The sequence below is a fragment of the Spermophilus citellus genome, assembly GCF_964194105.1.
Source record: "Spermophilus citellus genome assembly, chromosome: 10".
Taxonomy (NCBI): Eukaryota; Metazoa; Chordata; class Mammalia; order Rodentia; family Sciuridae; genus Spermophilus; species Spermophilus citellus.
Window position 1 is genome coordinate 43,623,661 of NC_138197.1, and position 13,456 is coordinate 43,637,116.

A 13,456-nucleotide genomic window follows, 5' to 3' on the forward strand; every position below is an offset into this window, starting at 1 on the left:
GAAAGAAAGTGAGCCCATTTCATTTGTAACCTCTTGAATAGCATATCAGCTCCTTGGGAACCCTCCATTCTGTAACCCACCTAAAATAGAATTTCTTCTTCTTTCTTTGACACAAAGTTACAGCCAAAGAAACAAGTTCAACTTCAGAAGTCTTCAAGAATAATATGAAGCTTGACTTTAGTGTTCCTCATGAACCTCAGAAGCTTTACAGTATATCAAATAGAAAAATCTTGTAACATCTCTTTAGATATCTCTTGCTCTTCTCTATATTCCTCTCTCTTTATAGACGCTGCCATTACCATCATTCCACACTACAGTTGCTCATCTATTCTGGGGAATAAAAATGTCTATCATATGCCATCATTTTCTGAGGAGAATAAAGTTGTTGCCCAACTCAGAATGAATAGTGAGAAAAGTTTTAAAATTTTTATTGCATTCATACATGTATTTATGGGTATGTTATGATTTAGTTTCTGTTTTTGCATATTTATTTTTACTAAAAACACATTCTCTTCCTTTTTTGCTTTTTTTAACCTTTGGATTGGCCATTTACCTCTTCTATTGCTCTTGAGAATTATAAAGCCTGTGTGAACCAGTCATAGCCTACTAACTTTATTCTAGAACACATTGTAACTTTTCTGATAGCTAATGCCATTTCAGCACTTTTTGGCAGCTGTTTGGTTTGCCACATCCAGTCCCTTCACAGTGCAGTGGTAACAAATGTGAGTTGGGGATATCCTAAGGAATTCATCCCTTGTGAGTATATTTGCCACTAGGCTGAAGCAGCAGTGGCTGAGCATCAGGACACATGAGATGCATACTTTTCCCCAGTCATATGAATGAAAGCAAAGAAGACAAAGTTTCCACCCAAAGCCGTGGACGTGGACGGGTTTAGTGTGAAGATCATACTTATCCTTCTGTATTAAGACCTTTCTTGTTCAATATCAACACGGGAAAGCTTGGTTATATCAATTGTACATGGCAATTCATGAAAACAAAGGTGTTACCATGTTTTAAATGCTTGTTTGAAAGAGTAACCTACAGTGATAGAATTTCTATCCAATGCATCACCTGACCAAAAAAAAAAAATTCATACAGAAGATTTCCCTCACAGAATTATAATTAATAAATATGGAAGGATTAAGGGAAATGCAAAAGCAACATTGGAACAATAATTGCTACAGGTGACATTGACTCATGAATATTAACATTGGTGAAGAAAGTTAGAGACAAGCATCCTCAAAGAATCCCCCCCCCAAATGTTTATCGATTACTCTGGTGATTTTAACACTGGTCCACCTATTCTTATATTCTCTTTCCATGAGGTGAAATTTATTTCGACTTCCTCAAATGTGAGCTGGACTTGATTCAATAATGAATAGAGTATAGAAAGGGAAAAGAAATCACTTCGCAGTAAAGAAGCCTTACAGACTCCATCTTAATCAAATGCTGGCGATAACCTTAGCAAAACTCAGGCATGTTTTTATCGGCACCCCCAACTTGATATAAGAAGAAATATCTCTGTGGTACTCTTCTCCAGAATCCATAACATTTTTGAATCAAGAGAAAACAATAAACCCATATTAAGAAACATTCTAGAAATACCTAAGCAGTGCTGTCTGAAAATTTAAAGGATGTGAAAAACAAGTTCTTTCATGAGAATCTGTCACAGATTGGAAAAAACTAAATTTAATGGCAATTAAGTACAATATGGTATCCTGGATCAGATCCTGACAGCATTGTAAAACTTGGGCAATGGGAACAATATCTGCATTTCAATTATAGAATAGTACTGATATTAATTTATGCTTTTTGTAATTTAAGGTATCATCTTTATTATGATAATAAAAGCTATTAACCATTAGAGGGAGCTCAGTAGTGGGTATATGGGCACTCTCTGGACTACCTTAGTAACTCTTCTAAGGGTCTGACAATATTCCACAATAAATTTATAAAGCAATATTTAATAACTGTATATGTGAAATTACCTGTCCCTCTCAGAAAATATTTAAAAGCATGAAATCCCTGTTGAAAATTTTACATTCACATGAGCTGTAAAGAATCCTTTTTAATGTCTTCATGTACTTTTCCTCATCCCAAGACACTACTTTCAAACTCCTTTCCCTGATGTCATTTGTTCAGAACTTACCTATAAGAAAAAAATAAAACAAAAGTAAACACCAGGCACCTACAAGTGACTTTCCCTACTATGAAAAGTTCACTGGGGATATTCAAGCACTAAGTCTTGAATTAATTTATACCTAAATACTAATTAGTAAGGCCTTTTTATGTTGAGAGAGAGCAAGATGGAGGTGAGATTAGATTATATTCTCCTGTTAGTTTTCCTAGCTATCAGATCCTCCCTAAAGGGATTTGGATCCCTTAATAATGACAGAAGCTAGGCAATGAATCTGAAGTTAAAAAAAAAAAAAAAACACTCTAGGTTGTAATTTCTACATTTTTTAACCTCTTTAGCTTCAGTTACTTGAACTACAAAATTGGAATAATTGCCACCAGAAGCAGTTGCTTTTCTCACATGTTTGAACACCTTTCAAATCTGTGCACTTTTCTCTCTTACCACATTCACCCAGCCATCATGTCCTCTCCAGACCAGGGTAAGAGCCTCTCCAGTACTTACCTATACCCACACTGGCCCTTGTTACCCAGGATTTATGGCATCTTTCCAAAACACATATCCATTACTCCGTTCCAATGCAATCCTTCTGAGGCCTTCCATGGCATGTGAAAGAAACAGAAACGTCTTAAATGGCCTGAAGATACTGTGAGCTCACACTGCCTGCACTTCGGGTCTCTCAAGAGTCACTCCCCTCCCTTCCTTCTGTCTTCAAGTTCAGCCTTCAGTGCCCATCCTGCACCCACTGCCCCGTCCCAGTGCTTCTTAACACTGCTGCCTTTGTGTGGAATATTCATCTCTTCCTCTATATCACTCCAATATTATCTTCTCCTTTCAAATCCCAGCCTGAGTCACTTCCTCAGGAAAGACCTTTAGAGCTCCTTTTTCATCACAATCCAAACATCTACTCTTTAACATGAAACTCAGTAGAAATTTTACATGTATGTTAAAGCTACAGATCTAAACTTTCTGAGAAGAAAGTAATTCATATTTTGGCTTAACAGAGTTCATTAGAGTGCTTTGCAGTTTTCAATTCATGAAAAATATTTGTTGAACCTTTGCAATGTTTGGAATATTAAATAAATGTGTCTATTATCACTAACTACATCATTACTTAAATGATACTTTGATCTCTGCAATCATGATATTTCTACAGTTAAAAAAAAAACTGAAGTTTAGAAGGGAAACTCTAGGATTGTTGGAAGGTAGTTACTATGTCCTGGACACCTTAGTAGAAAAAGTAAAAAAAAAAAAAAATTTTAAAAAGTGACAGTCATTCTCATTATCCTTGGTAACTATGGTCAGTAAAACTATCACATTTAGTGAAACAGTAGTATTTTTCGAACCAGTGCCCCTAAAAGAAATACAGAGTTAGGTGCCTGTGAGACATTTTTAGGTTCCCTGTCACATGTTTGTCAATTGATCAACATATAACCTCATTTTATATGTATGTCTGTTTAAAGAAACTATTTAATATATAATGTTGGTTCATTAACATTGAATTCATAGGCAGCAGCACTGTAGCTAATGCCTGTGCCAAGCTTGTCTAACACAGGTATTGCCTCTGCAAGGCATATCACAACTGCACACTTTTTGCATGTAGGAAGCACCAGACAGCAGCACTTCAGCAATAAGCCTGGTGGGCATTTTGAACAATTAAATTACCAACAGAGGCCACAGAGAAAAAAAGGTGACCCTAAATAGACTGTAGAAAGGACTCTTGTTTATAGTATGACAGCTGCAACTAGAACCAGAATACTACCTTTTCCACCTCAGCTGGGAACATGCTGGTCAGGGAGCCCACATTTCTTAGCAGCCTGCACATTTCCATGGATGACTGTGCTGTGGGTATTAACTTTGGACCTAGAGTTTATAGTAGATGGGTGAATACCCAAATGTGGAACTGGAGGAAAATGAGGATCACCTGGATATGTTGCTTCAAGTTGATATAAAAGTGGTTTCTCTTATATTTCTTTCTAAAAATTTAAAAGTTGCATGTAGGCTGAGAGCGTTTAAGAACATTCATCTTTATCAGAACTAAATCATCTCATCCATTCTGAAATATTGAATAAAACACTTTCGACTTACTTTCTCTCATAACATGGAATCAAATAAAAATATCCTTAGCAAAATATGTTAGCAAAGTCATTGTTACCACATATTCATAATTTTAATTACATTGTATCCACATCTTCAAAATAGTTTGTTGCACCTTCAGTTTTTCCCAATGAGCAGACATTAAAGTTTGGCACACCCCATGTACACTTGCCTCTGTGAACACTGTGGTCCTTGTTAGAGACCTGGTTTCAAAGGATGACGGAAGAAAAGGTACATCCATGAACAACTGTGAGTTTGGAAGATGACACAAAAACCAGGACCTTTGTTCAAGCTGAAGCCATACAGATATAAAATAAAAAATAACATTTTATACTTTTATATGCATATATGTAGTTTATATGAAATGATAATTTATATGTATATTTTATATGTATATTTTACATATTATATAAGTAACATATATTGTGCAATGGAAATGATAATCCATTTAACATCATTTTTATGCTACATTTTATGACATATTTGCATAGTCATTTTTAATACCAGAGGCATCAACAAATTTGTTTTATGCAATTAAAAATATTTTGATTTAGCTAGGCAGACCAACACACCCCTGTAATACCAGCAGCTCAGGAGGCTGAGGCAAGAGGATCACAAGTTCAAAGCCCACCTCAAATTTTCAGGCAAATGGATGGAGTTGGAGAAGATAATATTAAGTGAAGTTAGCCAATCACACACACACAAAAAAAAGCCAAATGTTTTCTCTGATATAAGGTGACTGACTCATAGTTGGGAAGGGAGAGGAAGTATGGGAGGAATATATGAACTCTAGATAGGGAGAGGAGTGGGAGGAGAAGGGAGGGACAGAGGGTTAGCAATGATGGTGGAATGTGATGGACATCATTATTCAAAGTACATGTATAAAGACATGAATTGGTGTAAACATACTTTATATACAAACAGAGATGTGAAAAATTGTGCTATATATGTGTAATATGAATTGTAATGCATTCTGCTGTCATCTATTTTTTAAAAACTTTTTAGAGAGAGAGAGAGAGAGAGAGAGAGAGAGAGAGAGAGGAGAATTTTAATATTTATTTTTTAGTTCTCGGCGGACACAACATCTTTGTTTGTATGTGGTGCTGAGGATCGAACCCGGGCCGCATACATGCCAGGCAAGCGCGATACCACTTGAGCCACATCCCCAGTCCCATCTATTTTTTTTAAATCAATTTTAAAATTTTTTTTAAAAAAGCCAGCATCAGAAATATCAAGACACTAAGCAATTCAGTGAGACCCTCTCTAAATGAAGTACAAAATAGGGCTGGGGATGTGGCTCAGTGGATGAATGCTCCTGAGTTCAATCCTCAGTACCAAAAAAAAAAAAAAAAAAAAAAAAAACACTTAGTTTAACTTTTTTCTAAAATATTTCCATTTTGAATATAGATTATGCAGCAAAAGGGGAGAAAAGGGAGCAAAAGAAATGTTATTTAACAGTTATATTAAGAAATAAAATTTTGCATCAAGACTATAAAATATATCAGATTGTTATTCCAGAAAACAATGATAAGATCCTTTACTGTGTCTGTGAGTTAAGACATATGTAGACAACACCTGAAATAAGAAGGAAGGGTGTCCTAACAGAGGTTGTATACTATATTTGGTGATAGAGGATAAAAGCATCAGATCATAAATGCCTGACCAATAACAATTTAAAGAATGTATGTATTCCAGTGCATGCTTGTTCTTATTGCACTAATATCAGAATTAAGAATATTAGAAAATAGGACAGTGTCTTGTGTTTGCCTAGAAGAGTGGGAACGCTTACCCATCCAAACCAAGGCAGGATAATGTGTACTTTTTCACTTTGAGTTCTTATTCTGTTTGCACTACCTTTCCCTGACCTCTACAATTTCTCTGGATCTCAGTGACTGTGGAAAGGAATTGATTTTACCAGGACTTCTAATACCGGCAGTCTTCTATTCACTTAAATCAGTGTTTTATTTCACCTTCTCGAGGCAGGAGTGGGAGATTAGAGAAGAAATGGAGTTCAGAGAACAGGTAAAATTGTTTTGCATTTGTTTTTTGTTCTTGTAACTTCTGAGAGTGATCTGTCTCATTACATTTTCTCTGTCTTTTGACTCTGTTTATCTATCTACACGCATGCACACACACACACACACACACACACACACACACGTTTAATGGAATATATGTTTTTCTTCCAATCTGACTTTCTATTTAAAATCATGACACAGTGACAAATTTCTTATACTAGAATCCATGAGAATTCTTTTCTTTAGTGAATTCAAAGCTGTTGGAGAAAGTGCTAAGTACTACTTTTAGCTGACTACATGTGCTGAGTAAATGTTAATAAGATGAATAACAATTTGAAGACAACTGGTGGAATCTGTAACTACGGTTCTTCACTGGCAGAGCAGAAACAGCAAGGTGACTTTTCACACACTTGAATCGACCTGTCTCATCTGATGTTAAAGAATTGCCATCTATCTGCAAACGTCTAAATGAGAAGCTGAGTCTGCAAGTCAAGGCACTACATTTATATTGACTTTTTGGTGTTTGTGAGTTGCTATGTTTATATGCTTACGTTGTACATTGAACCACATGCAGACATACCAACAGGATTTTAGTTTTTGTCATGCAGATTATGGCTGAAACATGGATATGTAAGCAGCCCAACACATGAACATACTTTAAATGATGAAAATGATGGCAAAGAATCACAGACCTGGAAAATCAGTGAAGGCAAACTCAGTGAAGTAGATAAGTCAAAGACATGAACAAAATTACTTGTATGGCAGAAAATATTTGTTAGAAAGCTGTACAATATAGATGTTTCTAAGTGATATGACAAGTGAAGTTCAGAATTCTACACTTCAGATATTTGTGCAAGAAGTCAACAAGTAATATTTAGATGTGGTTGAGTCTGGTAAAATGCCTATTGATTAAAGGTATTTCAGATCTCTAGCTGCAAATCAAATGTGATGAACCTAGCAGTAATGAATATGAGGATTGAGTAGATAGGACCTTATCTACTTACACAAGCAGAATTTTTATCCTAAATTGAATTAGTTTCTTCTATTGTGGGAGCATTAATTTATTTTTCTTAAAATTAATAAGATCCTAATGTTTTCATTTAAAATCCAACTCAGTTATTCACATTTGTTATTTTAAAATTATACAAAAACACAAAGCTATGTAACATAAAAGGGCATGTATAAGGCAGAAGAAAACAGACATGAGTTAGAAGGGGTAAGATATGTGGTATTTGTTGAAGTTATACAGAGAGATTCCTAGCTCCTTGACTTTCTGTAAACATATGACAGAGTTAGCACTTATTGAAAAAGCCTTTGCTTTTCTAGAATATGCCAGTGCAATGACTTCCTGTCTCTAATATCACTCTATTTAAGATCTAAGAATCATCTGATTCCTCTATTGTCCTACTCACCATTCCAATAGAGAAGTTACTGAATGTTTAGGATCACAGTGTAATCAGCTGCCTAAATCTTGAATGATGCTTTCTAATTGGTAACTTGACATTTAAAGTATACAGATAATTTTGTCCTATTATCAACTTACCATTGTTTTCCTTTAAAAGAGAAAAGCCTTTTCCCAGTTTTGACAGTTACTTCGCTGAATCACAAGTCACTGAAAATCATTGCAAAGCTGTCTGTTATAAATAGTATCAGAGCTTGAAAAATCTAAATTTAGTTGTAGGGCTCTATGTAACAATTACAGAATGTTTATTACAAATAAGAAAGTGTTATATAAAATCACAATTGCTCATATTTTTTATTGCTACATAAATCTCTGATTAGTGATACTTGTCTCATTATTCTAAAACATGACAATGAGATTTAATTATAATAATACCTTACGTAAAGAAGATTTTAAAACCTTTTAAAAATTAATAATCAGATTTTTCCAGAAAAATCTTTAGTATTTTGCTCATAACTCACTAGGTTCATGCTGAGCACTTCGTACTACACATGTAAATCTAAAACCATGCAAAATTGGTAAGCTTTAGCAAATAAAACTTTCAATTTTTAATGGTCTCTAAAATAGTCTTATGTAGATTAGAAGAAGCTTGGAAATATATAATTTTTAAAGTTTTCTAACTCAAAAGCTAATACCTGTCTGATTTTTTAAAAAAAAAAACAGTATTTAACTTAATACAATAGTGACCTTTTTCTAGTAATTTGCAGTACGTATTATTCCTTTAGGGGAATATTGTGACGCATCCTGGTAAGATGAGCTTTCCTATGTAAATGCTACCCTTTTAAGGTCAAAAGCTGAACTCAGTTAATGATGGAAAATGAAAAATGGTTGGGTGCTTAGTACAAACAATATCAAAACCCAAAGCTTTGTGAAATCCTCTAATATATTTTAAAGCAGATATAGCTATTTCAATATATATATATATATATATATATATATATATATACACACACACACACACACACACACACATATATACACATAACCTGTGCACAAACCTGTGTCTATATATATATAGACACAGGTTTATGCACACAAAAACATTAGTTTCTAGAGTACAACATACTTATGTTATTATTTTAAACATTAACTTAAACCCAAATTTATACTAAAAAAATGGTAAAATGTTTCTAATATTGTCAGTATTATACATCCAATAACTCTTTTAAACATTGGGTATGTATCTAGTTTATTATCATAATGAATCTAAAATCCACATTGAACTACATACCCACAAAACATAAATAAGTGCATCCTACAGGTACACTTCTGTGTCAACCTTCTAGATACAGAATTAAAAATTAATCTTTGAAAAAAAAAAGATACAGAATCTTTAAAATAATTTGTTTCCATTTTAGAAAAAAAATGGATCTTTCCCTTCTATAGCATTACGTTAGTTTAACAAGGTGGAGTAGTCCAAAAAACTAAATACCCAAATATTATATTTACTGAGGATAAAAATCAGTTTTTATAAATGAAATAAAAAGTAAGAATAAAAAGCACTTAAATGGAGGGGAAAATAGAACCTGTGCAGAACAAGTTTAAGAACAGCAATAACCCATAAAGCTGTCAAATGGCACTGTTAACTACAGTAATTTATTCTATAATTTAATGTAATCTTGACCCCTGTCACATGTTAATACAGCATGAAGAATAATGGGTAAAAAAAAACATGCTTATTAATGAATTGTAGAGTAATGTGACATTGTTTTTTGCCACATTCCTTTGAAATATCTTAATATTGGAATTAGCGGAGCCTAGACCATTTCAGTATGTAATTATGTCTGTCCATAACTTGATAGTTAATGCTGTGATTAAGAGATATTTAATTTTTAATTATGCTAGAGGTAGTGGATTGATTTTTGAGTCAAGGAACACGGGGATAGCTCTAGACATGATCTCTGTTACATGGATTGTAATTTGTCTGGTGAGAGAGCTTCTGCCATCTCAAGTAGAAAGACAAACCAGAGTAAGTGGGGCACTTGCTTAACTGATAATCTCTTCTCTTTTAATATCTTATCTGGTTAAAATACTTGCGATAAGTGCAATTTGTTTTACTTTCTTGTGATGACATTTCACAATCATGAAAATATTTCATTCTCTATCCTTCCATGAACTTCCCATTTCTTACCTCCCACAAAACACATACGTAAATAATACTGACTGTGAAGTATGCTACTGATGTCGTCATCTTCAGATCATTTTATAAAAGTTACCCTTAGCCATAAGCTAATATTTTATAGATGGAAGAAAATATATAATCTTATTTAAAGAAATAGAGTCCTTTGTTGGGAAGTACTTGTGGGGGGGGCAGTTTCTTCTTCCCTTTCATCATGGGTTTTCCCAGCTTCCAAAACTTTTCCCAATTTTCAATATCTAAGTAAAGTGAAATCACTAAAATGTGTAAAAGTGTGTGAAATGTTTCCCAAATTCTCTGGAAAAGGACAGTCACTTCAGTCTATTAAATGAACATGCAATGCCATGATCGAGGGTTATTGAGAGCATTGTAAGATAACTTTTAATTTTCATTGGTTTGACAATACTGGGAAAAGTAATGAATAGTATTGGAAACACAGCCCTAGATGAAACTGTGAGAGACCACAGATTGTACAAATGTATTTCACCTAAACCTCTCCAAACATGAGAACCTGAAGCATATACAAAACACTTTAGAAATGCAACTAGGCATAATAAGTACAATATTTTTTTCATGTCACGATAGGGCCACCTTCTACCGTTGTTAAGTATCAGTAGGACAGGTAAGAGTAAGCAGTAATCAAAAAGTTTTGTTTTGCTTTATTTTTGCTAAGCCAAGATTTCTCAAACACTTCCCATGAAATGGAGTTTTCACCTGACACGATATCTTCATCTTTTTAAAAGAGCTTGCAACCTCCCAGCACTTTGGCTACAACTCACAAATATTAACTTGTTCACCTATCAGCCACTTACAGACCAGCTAGTTTAGGCCGTATGGTAAATATAGGATTCTCTAAATGAGGACTTCCCAAATTCCAACTGAGCATCGTAATATTACACTACAGAATAATGATAAATTTGCATGCAAATTTGAACTTTTCCTTGGGATACACAGAGGAAAATGTAGACTTTTGCAATGATGGGTCTACAGCTTACTTAGAATCTAATGTGTTTCTCCTGTAGATCTTTCTAACTCATTGCAGTCTCACCCAAGAGAATCAATCTGCAGATCACCCCAACTTTCCTTACACAGATGTCCTAGAATCCTCACACATTCCCCTGATGTTGACTGTTTTCTGAGTTGTGAAGCTTCTGACAGTTCTTCAACATTTGGTGAACATCATTTAGTCGTCTTCTTAGAGACTTTAACCTAAGAATAATGAAGGTGCTCTAATTCCTATTCAGTGGCTCCCACCAGTTAAGTATCTGTGAAAAGAATCCCAACTATTTTTGATAGCAAGCATAAATTTCCTTGTAGACAAACATTATAATCATTCAAGAAATGAAAAAAAAATGGTGCCCTGTTACATTTGGTTAGCTGTATACCATTAATAAGGAGAGAAGCATGTGTACTCTTTGACCCCTCCTAGAAGAATTTAGCCTTCTTTGTCCCTCTTGTTATGATTGGATATTTAGGACTTGTTAAAATCTACCTTTAAAAAGCAGGATGCTAGGATATTTTTTCAATTGTTTCCACACTTAACTGTTGAGGAGTGATAAGATTTCAGGAACTGAACTTGCTGAATTTGAACTCAGTGGTACCATTTCTTAACTGCTGTGGGAAATTTACCTAATCTTTCTAGGCTCAGATTATTTTTCTATTAAAAATTTACCTAATTGATTTTACATAACATTTTGAAAGAATAATGAGTATTTATACACAGATATGCACATATATTGTATAACATACATACTTTTAATATATGTTTGTACATGAGTGGATATGTGCATATATTACGTAGACTGAGGAAAAGAGGTTTAGAATAGTGCTTAACATATATTAATTCTATTAGCAAAAATTTGGTTAGGGAAGGGAATGGTTGCCCAATATAGCTATAAAAAAAGAATTATTATCTCCTGAAATCAATCATAGTAAAGCTTAATTACTCTCATTGTTTGAACTTTGGAAGTAAATGAGTAATCAAAATATTTTTTCTACCTCTCTCTTTCCTCCAAACTTTGCCTACCATTCTTTTTTAAAAATGATTTTTAGTTATACATGGACACAATATATTTATTTTATTTATTTTTATCTGTTGCTTAGGATCAAACCCAGTGCCTCACATATGCAAGGCAAACACTCTGCCACTGAGCCACGATCAAGCCCATGCCCACCATTCTTTTTTTTTTTTTTAAGAGAGAGAGAGAGAGAGAGAGAGAGAGAGAGAGAGAGAGAGAATTTTCAATATTTATTTTTTTAGTTTTCGGCAGACACAACATCTTTGTTTGTATGTGGTGCTGAGGATCGAACCCAGGCCAGGCCGCACGCATGCCAGGCGACCGCACTACTGCTTGAGCCACATCCCCAGCCCGCCCACCATTCTTATCAGTGTGAATTTTTTTTAAATTGGTTGTTCAAAACATTACAAAGCTCTTGACATATCACATTTCATACATTTGATTCAAGTGGGTTATGAACTCCCATTTTTACCCCGTATACAGACTGCAGAATCACATCGGTTACACATTCACATTTTTGCATACTGCCATACTAGTGTCTGTTGTATTCTGCTACCTTTCCTATCCTCTACTATCCCCCCTCCCCTCCCCTCCCCTCCCATCTTCTCTCTACACCCCATCTACTGTAATTCATTTCACCCCTTGTTTTTTTTCCCTTTCCCCTCACATCCTCTTATATGTAATTTTGTATAACAACGAGGGTCACCTTCCATTTCCATGCAATTTCCCTTCTCTCTCCCTTTCCCTCCCACCTCTCATCCCTGTTTAATGTTAATCTTTTTCTTATGCTCTTCCTCCCTGTTCTGTTTTCAGTTGCTCTTCTTACATCAAAGAAGACATTTGGCATTTGTTTTTTAGGGATTGGCTAGCTTCACTTAGCATAATCTGCTCTAATGTCATCCATTTCCCCTGCAAATTCCATGATTTTGTCATTTTTTAGTGCTGAGTAATACTCCATTGTGTATAAATGCCACATTTTAATCCATTCATTTATTGAAGGGCATCTAAGTTAGTTCCACAGTCTAGCTATTGTGAATTGTGCTGCTATGAACAACGGCATTTCTTGTAGAAATAGATAAAGCAATCATGAAAATCATCTGGAAAAATAAAAGACCCAGAATAGCAAAAGCAATTCTAAGCAGGAAGTGTGAATCAGGAGGTATAGCGATACCAGATTTCAAATTGTACTACAGAGCATTAGTAACAAAAATAGCATGGTACTGGTACCAAAACAGGTGGGTGGACCAATGGTATAGAATAGAGGACACAGAAAACAATCCACAAAATTACAACTATCTTATATTCGATAAAGGGGCTAAAAGCATGCAATGGAGGAAAGATAGCATCTTCAACAAATGGTGCTGGGAAAACTGGAAATCCATATGCAACAAAATGAAACTGAATCACTTTCTCTCACCATGCACAAAAGTTAACTCAAAATGGATCAAGGAGCTTGATATCAAATCAGAGACTCTCCGTCTGATAGAAGAAAAAGTTGGCTCCAATCTACATATTGTGGGGTCGGGCTCCAAATTCCTTAATAGGACACCCATAGCACAAGAGTTAAAAACAAGAATCAATAAATGGGAC